At 39.8% G+C, this 14,244-nt stretch overlaps 1 pseudogene; it reads left to right on the top strand.

The window, feature by feature from the left end:
- The first annotated feature begins 1,009 nt into the window (after nt 1-1,009).
- LOC113317280 lies at nt 1,010-4,267 on the top strand (annotated as a pseudogene).
- Nucleotides 4,268-14,244: the final 9,977 nt, after the last annotated feature.

Genomic DNA, 14,244 nt, shown 5'->3' with positions numbered 1-14,244 from the left:
TAATATTCGGTCGTGTATGCTCGGGAGGCAGTAAAGCCCAAAAAATGGAGTCTTTGAAAAGTAAAAGCTAAAGAATTTATGGCGAATTAAACGGACGTATCATTCGGGATACGTAAAATTCGTGAACGGTTCGCGAATAATTCGGAAATGCCACATAATACGCGACTTGGGTTCGGAGTTGCAAACGTACGCGAATAAGACGGTAAAATTCGTGATACGGAAAAATTCGCGCGAACTTACTAACTAGGGTCCAGAATAGTGATAATTTTTTTTTAGAGGTTTGAGCATCTCTATGATCTGTAAGGTTAGAAATCAAAATCAAAGTGAAATTTCGTGTTAACTGTCCATTTCAAGCTTATACACGCTGCTATGTTCTAAAATGTGGCAGAAGATGACACCCAATTACGACCATCTTCTTCTATACGACTATACCAATCTATTTTCCCTCGGATATAAGATTTTTAGATTGTTTTAGTCGTCAAACACCATGTCTGCCAATAGACATCTGAATATGTTTTAACAAAACCACAAGCATTATTACCCGCAAGGATTCAAACTGTGCCTTGTTCCGTTAATAAAGGTGCATGGAGAAGATAGGTCAGACGATTTAATTTTTACGTGTTTTTTTGTTTTCTTTTTTACCTTTCAAGTTTACTCTACAGTTACCAAAACAAACTTTCAAGTTTTCTTTTTGAGAAGCTTCCTTGAAAACCTACCTATGCAGTGGAAACATATGGCAAACAGTAATTTAGTGTGTGCAAACCGTGTATGATTAAACTTTGAATTTTACCTACTTAATTAGACTGGGTAAGAATAGCAAGAAACTTCATTTTTACCCACATTTATCAATAGTAATTAATACCATTTAATCTCACCATTATCCATACATTCATCACAGCATGGCATATTTAGGAATCTTGACAGACCATCTGCAAGAGAGTTTTCAACAGTGTTTTTCTCTAGGGATTTTTTTTTGAAGAACTTCGATTTACAGTTTTTATTTAACTCAATGGAGGTAGAAAAAGCTAGTGAAGAAAATGATGGAGAAATAGTAGCTATTAGTGATAATAATACCCAAGAAAATCAAAATTGTGAAGAGCAAAAGAATGAAATCTACTCTCTTAAAAATAGCAAGAGTTTAGTCCGTGTGGACTCATTTGATATGGAATCAGGGAATGTTCGAGGAACTTCTAGCCGTCGATCTCAGGTATCTCTTTGTTACTTTCAATTTTTAGTCTAACGTCTCTCATTTCTATTATTTTTTTATTTTAACTAGAATCATTTTTTTCAAGAGAAATCCTGAATCGATCGTCTGCATGTGATTTTTGTTTTACTTTTATTAGGGTAATTTGTTGCAAATATGATGTGTTTTGGCTTTTGGGGTTTAGCTAAATCATGATCTAATGGTGTTTCGACCGTGGTACGTTTGAAAATCAAATGCAGGCCATCGATTGGAGTTCGATACTGAAACTCGCATTTCAGAGCATAGGAGTCGTATATGGTGACTTAGGAACGTCCCCATTATATGTTCTTGCAGGAGTTTTTCCAGACGGAATCAAACATGAGGATGATATTTTGGCTATATTATCTCTAATCTTCTATTCACTCACCGCTATAACTTTGATCAAATATGTATTTATCGTCCTACGAGCAAACGATAACGGGGATGGTATGCAAATTGTGCCTCTTTTCTTTTCTTATGTATTCACAAACTTATATACAAATGATTATTTTGATCTTTCATTGCTAAATTTTATGTTCTGATCTTGAATACTGGGTTCATAGGAGGTACTTTTGCTCTATATTCTCTAATATGCCGTTATGCAAAAGTGGGCTTCATTCCAAGCCACCAAGCCGAAGACAAAGATGTCTCAAATTATAAACTCAATGCACCTGGTAGGAGGTTAAGTCGTGCTTCTACAGTTAAATCTTTGCTCGAGAACAGTCCATTTGCTAAGTACTTGTTGTTGTTTATCACAATGCTTGGTACTTCTATGGTCATCGGAGACGGGATTCTCACCCCATGCATCTCAGGTACAAATATTAGCATACCACTATACCTATAAATTAATTTCGTTTTACCAAACTGTACAGTAAAACATGCATGCCACCATACACACAAAAACCATTTTGTGCAGTAAACGAGTGGAAAAAGATTCTAGTGGTTCTTTTGGAATACTGATGTTGTTTTACATCATATATCTAGTGATAACTTCGTTGGTAATTGGTGTGCAGTTTTATCAGCGGTTGGGGGTATCAAGGTAGCTGCAACATCGCTTAATGACAATTCGGTGATGTGGATATCGGTGGTGATTTTATTCTTATTTGTTTCAAGTACAAAGGTTTGGAACAGACAAAGTTGGCTATAGTTTTGCTCCAATTCTTACAATCTGGTTCATATTTATTGGTTGTATCGGTATATACAACTTCATAACACATGATCCAACAGTAATCAAAGCTCTCAATCCAATGTACATTGTATACTACTTTATAAGGAACGGAAAGAATGCTTGGATTTCGCTTGGTGGTGTCGTCCTTTGTCTCACAGGTATATGAAGACCTTTTCTTTTTATTAGAGCGTTATATATAAACCTAAGTTTGACAGGAGATAACAGATATTAATAGTTCATACGTGAATGAAATGACTACAAGTTCAAATTTTCTATCCAAACCTTTACAGGTTCAGAAGCCTTGTTTGCTGATTTAGGTCATTTTAGTGTCAAGTCTATTCAGATAAGTACCTGTACTATTGTCTTCCCATCTATTGTTTTAGCCTATGCCGGTCAAGCTGCTTATCTAAGAAAGCACCTTGATGATGCTCCTCAAGCTTTTTACAAATCTGTTCCGAGTATATATCTTCTTCTCTCCATTCTATATACATAAGCGTGACTGATATAATCATGCATGTGTTCTCATACACTAACATCATCCTAATTTCTTTGATATTAATAGAACCTGTGTACTGGCCGATGTTTGTTTTGGCGGTATTGTCTGCGATCATTGCAAGTCAGTCACTGATCTCTGCTGCATTCTCAATCGTTCAACAATCTCTTGCACTTGGATGTTTCCCTAAAGTAAAAGTGGTGCACACATCAGCTAAGTACAAAGGACAAGTATATATTCCAGAAATCAACTACTTGCTTATGTGTGCATGTATTGCTGTTACACTGTTTTCCAAGAACACCTTGACTATCGGCAATGCTTATGGTATGTCTTATCTCGGTGAATCTTATTAATTCCTTATGTTGTGAACTTTTATCTCTACAGAATCTTATAGCCAGTGCCATTATCCATTTTGCAGGAATAGCAGTGATATTTGTATATTCACTCACATCTACGCTACTTGTTCTTGTGATGGTTATGATATGGAAGACAAGCATCTTCTTGATCATATCCTATGTTTTCACTATAATGCTTCTCGAACTGCTTTACTTGACCTCGGTCCTCTACAAATTTGTTGACGGTGGTTATCTGCCATTAGTTTTCTCTGCTGTCATGATGTGTGTCATGTACACATGGAACTACGTATATCGTATGAAGTACACATATGATCTTGAAAACAAAGTCACACTCGAGAGACTAAAACAGATAGCTGGGGATCCAGAGATTAGAAGATTACCGGGCCTGGCCGTGTTTTATTCAGAACTAGTTCATGGTATTTCCCCAATTTTCACTCACTACATTGATAACATACCAGCAATACATTCAGTCCTCATGTTTGTTACAGTCAAATCCTTACCAATAAGCAAAGTTCCTTCTGAGGAGAGATTCCTATTTCGACGTGTTGAACCTCATGAGCTAGCCATCTTTCGATGTGTTGTAAGATACGGGTATACTGATAAACAAGAAGATGGAAAATCTTTCGAGGAGATGTTAGTAGAAAGACTGAAGGAGTTTATCAGGGATGAATTACTTTTTAACTCTGGACCAGCTCAAATTAAGAGAGTTGGTACAAGTATTCTCGATGATTCAATAGCTAGAGCTGACGACAATCCTAGGATTAGCAATGAAGTGATGCAAAGAGAGTTGCATATGGTAGAAACTGAATGCAGACATTCTGGGGTTACTTATTTGCTTGGTCAGAATGAAGTTTTGGCTTCAAAGGATTCTGGTTTAGCTAAGAAAATTCTGATCAATTACGCTTGTAACTTCATAAAGAGGTTCTTGAGAAAACAAGAAGAGGTCTTTGTGATTCCTCAAACGCGCTTACTGAAAGTCGGGATGACATATGAACTATGAGTGACGATGGCAAAGTGGTGCCAACAACAAAAACAAGTACTGGGGAGTTTCTTAAAGAGTTCTGAAACAATTATCTTTTTTGTTGGTTCTTTGTTGTTTTTTTGGTCATGTGATAAACAGATATCATATGTATTATCATTTTTTTTCCCAATGTTGCCACAAATATATGATCAATGAAATATCTATTTGTAGACATAATGCTTGGATTCACAGGTCAATTCCAACAAGTATTTCCATGTTTTGTCAGACTGCAGAAATATATGTATGCTTGCAAAGGACCTTCAATCTGTGGATTTTGGTTTCCTGTCTTGGATATATTCATTGATGTATATATTTTCTAAATGCACTGTAGAAACATTGTGCCATGTCTAGATGCATGGTGCAATATGTGAAGGAAGTATATACCTAGATAATTTCTGTTGCTGGCCGCTGGCAAATTAAGAACCATTAGAATGGGAAGAAATTACATTTTGGTATGCAGGCGCATTGCAGTTCAAACTCAATGAGCTATATTACAAGAATATCACATGGAGATATTCCTGAAATCACATATACTTCTTCCAGTAAAGATAAATCACCAGCGAACGTGCCGTGCAAGGCGCTTCCTCATTGATTCCTATGCCACACAATGCCAAAAGGTTGTAGCTATTGCTGTGTCGGTAAGCTTTTACTTGTGTTCCAAAACTCCCATGTAACTCATCTTTTTATGAGCTAGTTAGAGAGCTTTATGGAAATCTGTTGATAAAAATACTAATAAAGTAACTGAGAAGAATACTAATAAAGTAACTGAGAAGAAGATACTTAGCACAAAATAATGTTGCTGATGTTGCTGCACAGAGAATGTAGAGGCACGTAGACTACGCTGTCCTAAAGGCAATATCGCCTGCCACTCCTCTGAGATGCTACAGCAGTTGGCGAGTCACCTCCAGGATACAACTACAGTTAGTACCCCTCAATGTAGCATACAATGAGGGTACCCTTAGAGCTTGGCAGAACTTAAAACAGTAGAAGAGATGTTTATAGAAAAACTGAGGGAGAGTAGAAGAGATATTTCTCTGTGGTATGTCTTATGAGATTACAACTACTCTCTTATATAGTGTTTGTGTAGTTACAAACAAGAAAGAAAACCCATGCGTATGACAGGAAAAACTGGTTATGTTGGGTTAAAGATAGTGCAAGAAAAGTTGTTTTGACAGGCATGGAGCAGTGTGTTGCTGCCAAGCCAAATACGTACATACAAGAGAGCCAGGACAAAACACGTACAGACAAAGAAGCAAAGACAAGCACGTTCAGACAAAGAAGTCAGGAGAAAACTCGTGCAGACAAAGAAGCCAAGACAAGCACGTTCAGACAAAGAAGTCAGGAGAAAACTCGTGCAGACAAAGAAGCCAAGACAAGCACGTTCAGACAAAGAAAAGATTCTTCTACTTGTGTGGAAAACACGTACCAAAAATTTCAGCAAAAAGATAGGATCTAATGAACCCACACCCACACCCACACCCACACCCGAACCCGAACCCGAGCCCGAGCCCGACCCGACCGACCGGACGGACGGACGGACAGCGGCGGCGGCGTGCGTGCTTCTGTGCGAAGCACCGCGCGTACGAGAAAGGCAACCTTGCCCTAGTCTAAGCCTCCCCCCCAAGCACAAAAGTCTAATGACCCAAGGGCCATGCCCTTATAGCCAACTCTATGGTATTTATGTCTAAAACTCTTTAGATTTTAGTCAATGTGGGACTATTGTTTTATCTATTCAAAAGAAAAAACAACTAATGGGCAATAGGTCTAGGGATCAAAACATAGTCCATGGAAAAATTGGTAATTTTAAAGCGTTTTTTCTAACAATCCCCCACATGAATGATAAAACATATCGACGAAATAAGAGAAAACATAATACATCAATATTAGGCTAAGGTGTCCCAGAGATTGAACCTTAACATAGTGAGAGGTTACCGGAACTGCTTGTTGTTTCGGTGAACACAATGTCTTGAACCGTCAACAGTGAGTGCAATTCAGAAATAACAACCACACTTTGATGTCCCAAAGAAAAAGAAAGCTGCCAAGCTCTTGCCGTTGTGCCCGTTTTGGCCGTGGGCTAAATCCCGGACTTAATGAATGTCTCTAGAGAAAAAGCTCAAATTCTCATAGGAAGCGGCCCCACTTCCAACATCCATATAGGTGAGTCCATTAAGAGTGTCCTGCCACACTCCGCTTTAAGCAAAGCCATGGAACTCATTAAGATCCTGACAGATCATCCTAAAACATGCAGGCAGCACTTATCATACGGTTACACCATAGGGAGGGACAAAGATAGTGCTTTCTCTCGACATCACCAAAAATTAGTTATCTCATTGAACCTTGATCTTGGAGCTCCATTCACAAGGTTGAGTGTCCTTCATGGCGATTTATTCTATGAGCTTGAGTCCCATCCCCTTCGATGTGGATCTAACTACCTCTCTAGATAACCCTTTCGTCAAAGGATCTGCAATATTCTCTTTAGACCTTACAAAGTCTATAGAGATGATGCCATTAGAGAGTAGTTGTTTCACTGTCTTGTGTCTTCTTCGAAGATGTATAGACTTTCCGTTGTATACACTATTCTTTGCGCATCCAATAGCAGCTTGACTGTCACAGTGGATTGCGATCGAAGACACTGGCTTGGGCCAGAGTGGAATTCCACCCAGGAAACCTCGTATCCATTCAGCTTCCTCTCCAGCTTTCTCCAAGGCTATAAACTCAGACTCCATGGTGGATCGAGCTATACATGTCTGTTTGGTAGACTTCCATGACACAGACGCACCACCAAGTGTGAAGATGTACCCGCTAGTGGATTTGCACTCATCTGAGTCTGATATCCAGTTAGCATCACAATACCCTTCTAGCACAGCAGGATACTTCCCAAAACTTAGGCAATAGTTTGAAGTTCCTCTCAGGTACCGTAGAACTCTGTAGAGAGCATTCCAGTGATCCTGCCCAGGGTTGCAAGTGTACCTGCTTAATCTACTCACAGTATAAGCAATATCAGGTCTTGTACAGTTCATTAAATACATAAGACTGCCAATAACACGAGAATACTCAAGTTGATAAATACCCTCACCCTTGTTCTTTTTCAATTTGCAATTGGGATCATAAGGAGTAGTTGCAGGTTTAGCTTTTTCATGATTAAATCTCTTAAGCACAGTTTCAACATAATGAGATTGACTAAGACTATATCCATCAGACATCTTTCTCTTAGCCACCAAGAACTTCTTGCTTCCAGCAGCTTCAGCAAGATATTTTTCTTCTAGGGCTTCCCATAAATCAAAAGCAGTAAAATTATCTTTTGCATTATAAAAGTCGTACAAGGAGTCATCCAGACAGTTAAGAATATGGTTTTTGCACATGTAATTTTTCCTAGTCCACCTATCCAGTCTATCTTCATAACCACGGTCATGAAGCCTTCTTGAGGGTCTTTCTAAGGCAACTTCATCTAGCCTTTGGTCTTTTAAGAAGAATAACATTTTGGACTGCCATCGTTTAAAGTCTTTGCCACTAAACTTTGGGGGTTTGTCTACAGTACTCTTTCCCATGTTGTTACAAAATATAGTAAAGAGGATATTGCCTTTAGATTGTTGAGAATAATACTAATAAAGTAACTGAGAAGAAGATACTTAGCACAAAATAATGTTGCTGATGTTGCTGCACAGAGAATGTAGAGGCACGTAGACTACGCTATCCTAAAGGCAATATCGCCTGCCACTCCTCTGAGATGCTACAGCAGTTGGCGAGTCACCTCCAGGATACAACTACAGTTAGTACCCCTCAATGTAGCATACAATGAGGGTACCCTTAGAGCTTGGCAGAACTTAAAACAGTAGAAGAGATGTTTATAGAAAAACTGAGGGAGAGTAGAAGAGATATTTCTCTGTGGTATGTCTTATGAGATTACAACTACTCTCTTATATAGTGTTTGTGTAGTTACAAACAAGAAAGAAAACCCATGCGTATGACAGGAAAAACTGGTTATGTTGGGTTAAAGATAGTGCAAGAAAAGTTGTTTTGACAGGCATGGAGCAGTGTGTTGCTGCCAAGCCAAATACGTACATACAAGAGAGCCAGGACAAAACACGTACAGACAAAGAAGCCAAGACAAGCACGTTCAGACAAAGAAGTCAGGAGAAAACTCGTGCAGACAAAGAAGCCAAGACAAGCACGTTCAGACAAAGAAGTCAGGAGAAAACTCGTGCAGACAAAGAAGCCAAGACAAGCACGTTCAGACAAAGAAAAGATTCTTCTACTTGTGTGGAAAACACGTACCAAAAATTTCAGCAAAAAGATAGGATCTAATGAACCCACACCCACACCCACACCCGAGCCCGAGCCCGACCCGACCGACCGACCGGACGGACGGCGGCGGCGTGCGTGCTTCTGTGCGAAGCACCGCGCGTACGGGAAAGGCAACCTTGCCCTAGTCTAAGCCTCCCCCCCAAGCACAAAAGTCTAATGACCCAAGGGCCATGCCCTTATAGCCAACTCTATGGTATTTATGTCTAGAACTCTTTAGATTTTAGTCAATGTGGGACTATTGTTTTATCTATTCAAAAGAAAAAACAACTAATGGGCAATAGGTCTAGGGATCAAAACACAGTCCATGGAAAAATTGGTAATTTTAAAGCGTTTTTTCTAACAATCCCCCACATGAATGATAAAACATATCGACGAAATACGAGAAAACATAATACATCAATATTAGGCTAAGGTGTCCCAGAGATTGAACCTTAACATAGTGAGAGGTTACCGGAACTGCTTGTTGTTTCGGTGAACACAATGTCTTGAACCGTCAACAGTGAGTGCAATTCAGAAATAACAACCACACTTTGATGTCTCAAAGAAAAAGAAAGCTGCCAAGCTCTTGCCGTTGTGCCCGTTTTGGCCGTGGGCTAAATCTCGGACTTAATGAATGTCTCTAGAGAAAAAGCTCAAATTCTCATAGGAAGCGGCCCCACTTCCAACATCCACATAGGTGAGTCCATTAAGAGTGTCCTGCCACACTCCGCTGTAAGCAAAGCCATGGAACTCATTAAGATCCTGACAGATCATCCTAAAACATGCAGGCAGCACTATCATACGGTTACACCATAGGGAGGGACAAAGATAGTGCTTTCTCTCGACATCACCAAAAATTAGTTATCTCATTGAACCTTGATCTTGGAACTCCATTCACAAGGTTGAGTGTCCTTCATGGCGATTTATTCTATGAGCTTGAGTCCCATCCCCTTCGATGTGGATCTAACTACCTCTCTAGATAACCCTTTCGTCAAAGGATCTGCAATATTCTCTTTAGACCTTACAAAGTCTATAGAGATGATGCCAGTAGAGAGTAGTTGTTTCACTGTCTTGTGTCTTCTTCGAAGATGTATAGACTTTCCGTTGTATACACTATTCTTTGCGCATCCAATAGCAGCTTGACTGTCACAGTGGATTGCGATCGAAGACACAGGCTTGGGCCAGAGTGGAATTCCACCCAGGAAACCTCGTATCCATTCAGCTTCCTCTCCAGCTTTCTCCAAGGCTATAAACTCAGACTCCATGGTGGATCGAGCTATACATGTCTGTTTGGTAGACTTCCATGACACAGACGCACCACCAAGTGTGAAGATGTACCCGCTAGTGGATTTGCACTCATCTGAGTCTGATATCCAGTTAGCATCACAATACCCTTCTAGCACAGCAGGATACTTCCCAAAACTTAGGCAATAGTTTGAAGTTCCTCTCAGGTACCGTAAAACTCTGTAGAGAGCATTCCAGTGATCCTGCCCAGGGTTGCAAGTGTACCTGCTTAATCTACTCACAGTATAAGCAATATCAGGTCTTGTACAGTTCATTAAATACATAAGACTGCCAATAACACGAGAATACTCAAGTTGATAAATACCCTCACCCTTGTTCTTTTTCAATTTGCAATTGGGATCATAAGGAGTAGTTGCAGGTTTAGCTTTTTCATGATTAAATCTCTTAAGCACAGTTTCAACATAATGAGATTGACTAAGACTATATCCATCAGACATCTTTCTGATTTTCATCCCTAAGATTACATCAGCAGGGCCTAAGTCTTTCATGTCAAAGTTTTCGTTAAGCATGCTTTTAGTGGTATTGATACTATCAAGGTTACTTCCTAATATGAGCATATCATCAACATATAGGCACACAATAACATGAGAATCGTCCACAGATTTAATGTAAACACATTTATCAGATTCATTAACCTTGAAGCCATTAGATATCATTACATGATTAAATTTTTCATGCCACTATTTAGGTGCTTGTTTTAAACCATACAAAGATTTTTTCAGTTTGCATACTTTATCTTCAAAACCTTTCACAACAAAACCTTCCGGTTGGTCCATATAAATTTCTTCATTCAATTCACCATATAAAAAAGCAGTTTTAACATCCATCTGATGTATATGCAAATCATAAATAGAAGCAATAGCAATCAACATCCGGATAGAAGTGATTCTAGTGACCGGTGAATAGGTGTCAAAGAAATCTAATCCTTCCTGTTGTCTGTACCCCTTAGCTACCAACCTAGCTTTGTGTTTTTCTATAGTTCCATCTGTTCTAAGTTTCCTTTTGAAGACCCACTTGCAACCTATGGTTTTACTACCAGGAGGTAAGTCTACAAGCTCCCAAGTTTCATTTTGTTGAATGGAATCCCACTCATTATTTGAAGCTTCTTCCCAGAAGGGAGCTTCCGGAGAAGTCATAACTTCCTTATAGGTTTGGGGTTCAGACTCTACCGTAAGAGTCACAAAATCTGGACCGAAACCTTTCTCGGTTCTGACCCTCTTACTTCTTCTAGGTTCGGTTTCAGCATCTAGAGACGGGGGTTGACTAGTCGAAGGAACATCTGAGAGATCATCGCGGACCCTTTTATGAGGTCCAGACCCTAAAGGGAAAATGTGTTCGAAAAACACTGCATCTCTGGATTCCATTATGGTGTTCTCACCAATTACCATGAACCTATAAGCACTAGTGTGCTCAGGATATCCTAGGAAAACACAATCTACAGTTTTTGGTCCTATTTTGGTTTTCTTGGAACGAGGAGTGGCCACCTTGGCCAAACACCCCCACATTTTAAAGTATGCATAGGACGGTTGTCTTCCTTTCCACAACTCATATGGAGTTTTGTCGGATTTCTTAAATGGAACTCGGTTCAAGATATAGCAAGCAGAGAGAATTGCTTCCCCCCACAGGTTCGAAGGTAGCCCTGAACTAGCTAACATAGCGTTCACCATATCTATGAGTGTTCGGTTTTTCCTTTCAGCTACTCCATTCGACTCAGGTGAATAAGGTGCAGTAGTTTCATGAATGATGCCATTAAGTTTGCAGAATTCTCCTATAGGTATCACATACTCACCGCCTCGGTCCGACCTAAGAGTTTTAATAGTAACACCTCTTTGGTTTTCTACTTCAAGTTTATATAATTTGAAAGCGTCTAGGGCTTCATCTTTACTTCTAAGAAGATAAACCTGACAGTATCTTGAGTGATCATCTATAAAAGTGATGTACCATTTTTTCCCACCTCTAGTTGGTGTTGATTTCAAATCTCCCAAATCGGAGTGGATTAGTTCTAGGGGAGTTGTACTACGTTCAACCTTTTTGTTAAAGGGTTTTCTAGCAAATTTAGATTCAACACAAATTTCACATTTATGACCTCTGTCAAAGTTTATTTTAGGAATGCAGCCTAATTTAGCAAGTCTCTCAATAGATTTGAAATTAACATGTCCTAGTCTATCATGCCAAACATGTGAGGAGTCACAAACATAAGCAGAAGAAGATGCATTATCATTCAAGTTCAAAGAAAGTACACTAAGCTTAATCATGTTATCAGTGACATATCCTTTTCCTACGAAGTCACCACCTTTAGAGATTACAACTTTGTTAGACTCAGCTACAAATTTAAAACCTTTTCCAAGTAAGATGGTTTCTGAGATAAGATTCTTGCATATGTCCGGGACGTGATACACGTCATTCAATGCGAGAGTTTTTCCTGAAGTGAGCTTCAATTCAACCTTGCCTTTTCCTACCACTTTAGAGGTAGAAGAGTTTCCCATAAACAATTTCTCATCGTCTCCTACTTTGTTATAGGAGGAGAAAGCATTTCTGAACTTACAGACATGCCTAGTGGCTCCAGAATCAAGCCCCCAGTCTCTCACATTGGTCACATTAGAGACAAGGTTGACTTCAGACACCATGCCAGTAAAATATCCAGAATCATCTACTACGTTTGCCTTATTTTTCTGTTTAGGATCATTTTTGGTCTTTTTAGGTGACCTACAGTCCTTGGCCATATGACCAGTTTTCCCACAGTTATAGCAGTCGCCTTTGATGGTGTTTTTGGAGACACCACCCTTTGGCTTAAGATGGTTACCTTTGGAGTTACGTTGTTTGTTACGTTTACCATTTTTGCTGGATTCTCCGTGCTTTTTCTTTGACGCAGCATTATCGTCCAGGACATGAGCTTTGTTTGACATGTCTTTGCTCAGCATCAGGCTCTTGTCTTTGCAGCACAGAAGTTCCTCCACCTGGATCTTTTTCCCCAGCTCCACCATGGTGATTTCACGATTCTTGTGTCGCAGCCTCCTCTTGTACTCGTTCCATGAGGGTGGTAGCTTTTCAATCACTGCGGATACTTGTAGAGATTCATCAATATGCATGCCTTCAGCAAGAATTTCGTTGATGAGTAGCTGGAGTTCGATGAATTGTTCTACAACAGGCTTTTCATCAGTCATCTTATATTCCAGGAACCTAGCCACCAAGAACTTCTTGCTTCCAGCAGCTTCAGCACGATATTTTTCTTCTAGGGCTTCCCATAAATCAAAAGCAGTAAAATTATCTTTTGCATTATAAAAGTCGTACAAGGAGTCATCCAGACAGTTAAGAATATGGTTTTTGCACATGTAATTTTTCCTAGTCCACCTATCCAGTCTATCTTCATAACCACGGTCATGAAGCCTTCTTGAGGGTCTTTCTAAGGCAACTTCATCTAGCCTTTGGTCTTTTAAGAAGAATAACATTTTGGACTGCCATCGTTTAAAGTCTTTGCCACTAAACTTTGGGGGTTTGTCTACAGTACTCTTTCCCATGTTGTTACAAAATATAGTAAAGAGGATATTGCCTTTAGATTGTTGATAAAAATACTAATAAAGTAACTGAGAAGAATACTAATAAAGTAACTGAGAAGAAGATACTTAGCACAAAATAATGTTGCTGATGTTGCTGCACAGAGAATGTAGAGGCACGTAGACTACGCTGTCCTAAAGGCAATATCGCCTGCCACTCCTCTGAGATGCTACAGCAGTTGGCGAGTCACCTCCAGGATACAACTACAGTTAGTACCCCTCAATGTAGCATACAATGAGGGTACCCTTAGAGCTTGGCAGAACTTAAAACAGTAGAAGAGATGTTTATAGAAAAACTGAGGGAGAGTAGAAGAGATATTTCTCTGTGGTATGTCTTATGAGATTACAACTACTCTCTTATATAGTGTTTGTGTAGTTACAAACAAGAAAGAAAACCCATGCGTATGACAGGAAAAACTGGTTATGTTGGGTTAAAGATAGTGCAAGAAAAGTTGTTTTGACAGGCATGGAGCAGTGTGTTGCTGCCAAGCCAAATACGTACATACAAGAGAGTCAGGACAAAACACGTACAGACAAAGAAGCCAAGACAAGCACGTTCAGACAAAGAAGTCAGGAGAAAACTCGTGCAGACAAAGAAGCCAAGACAAGCACGTTCAGACAAAGAAAAGATTCTTCTACTTGTGTGGAAAACACGTACCAAAAATTTCAGCAAAAAGATAGGATCTAATGAACCCACACCCACACCCACACCCGAACCCGAGCCCGAGCCCGAGCCCGAGCCCGACCCGACCCGACCGACCGACCGACCGGACGGACGGCGGCGGCGTGCGTGCTTCTGTGCGAAGCACCGCGCGTACGGGAAAGGCAACCTTGCCCTAGT

The sequence above is a fragment of the Papaver somniferum genome, chromosome 10 (assembly GCF_003573695.1).
Source record: "Papaver somniferum cultivar HN1 chromosome 10, ASM357369v1, whole genome shotgun sequence".
Taxonomy (NCBI): domain Eukaryota; kingdom Viridiplantae; phylum Streptophyta; class Magnoliopsida; order Ranunculales; family Papaveraceae; genus Papaver; species Papaver somniferum.
Note: the sequence above shows the minus strand (reverse complement) of the source record. Positions and strands in the feature narration are given on the sequence as shown.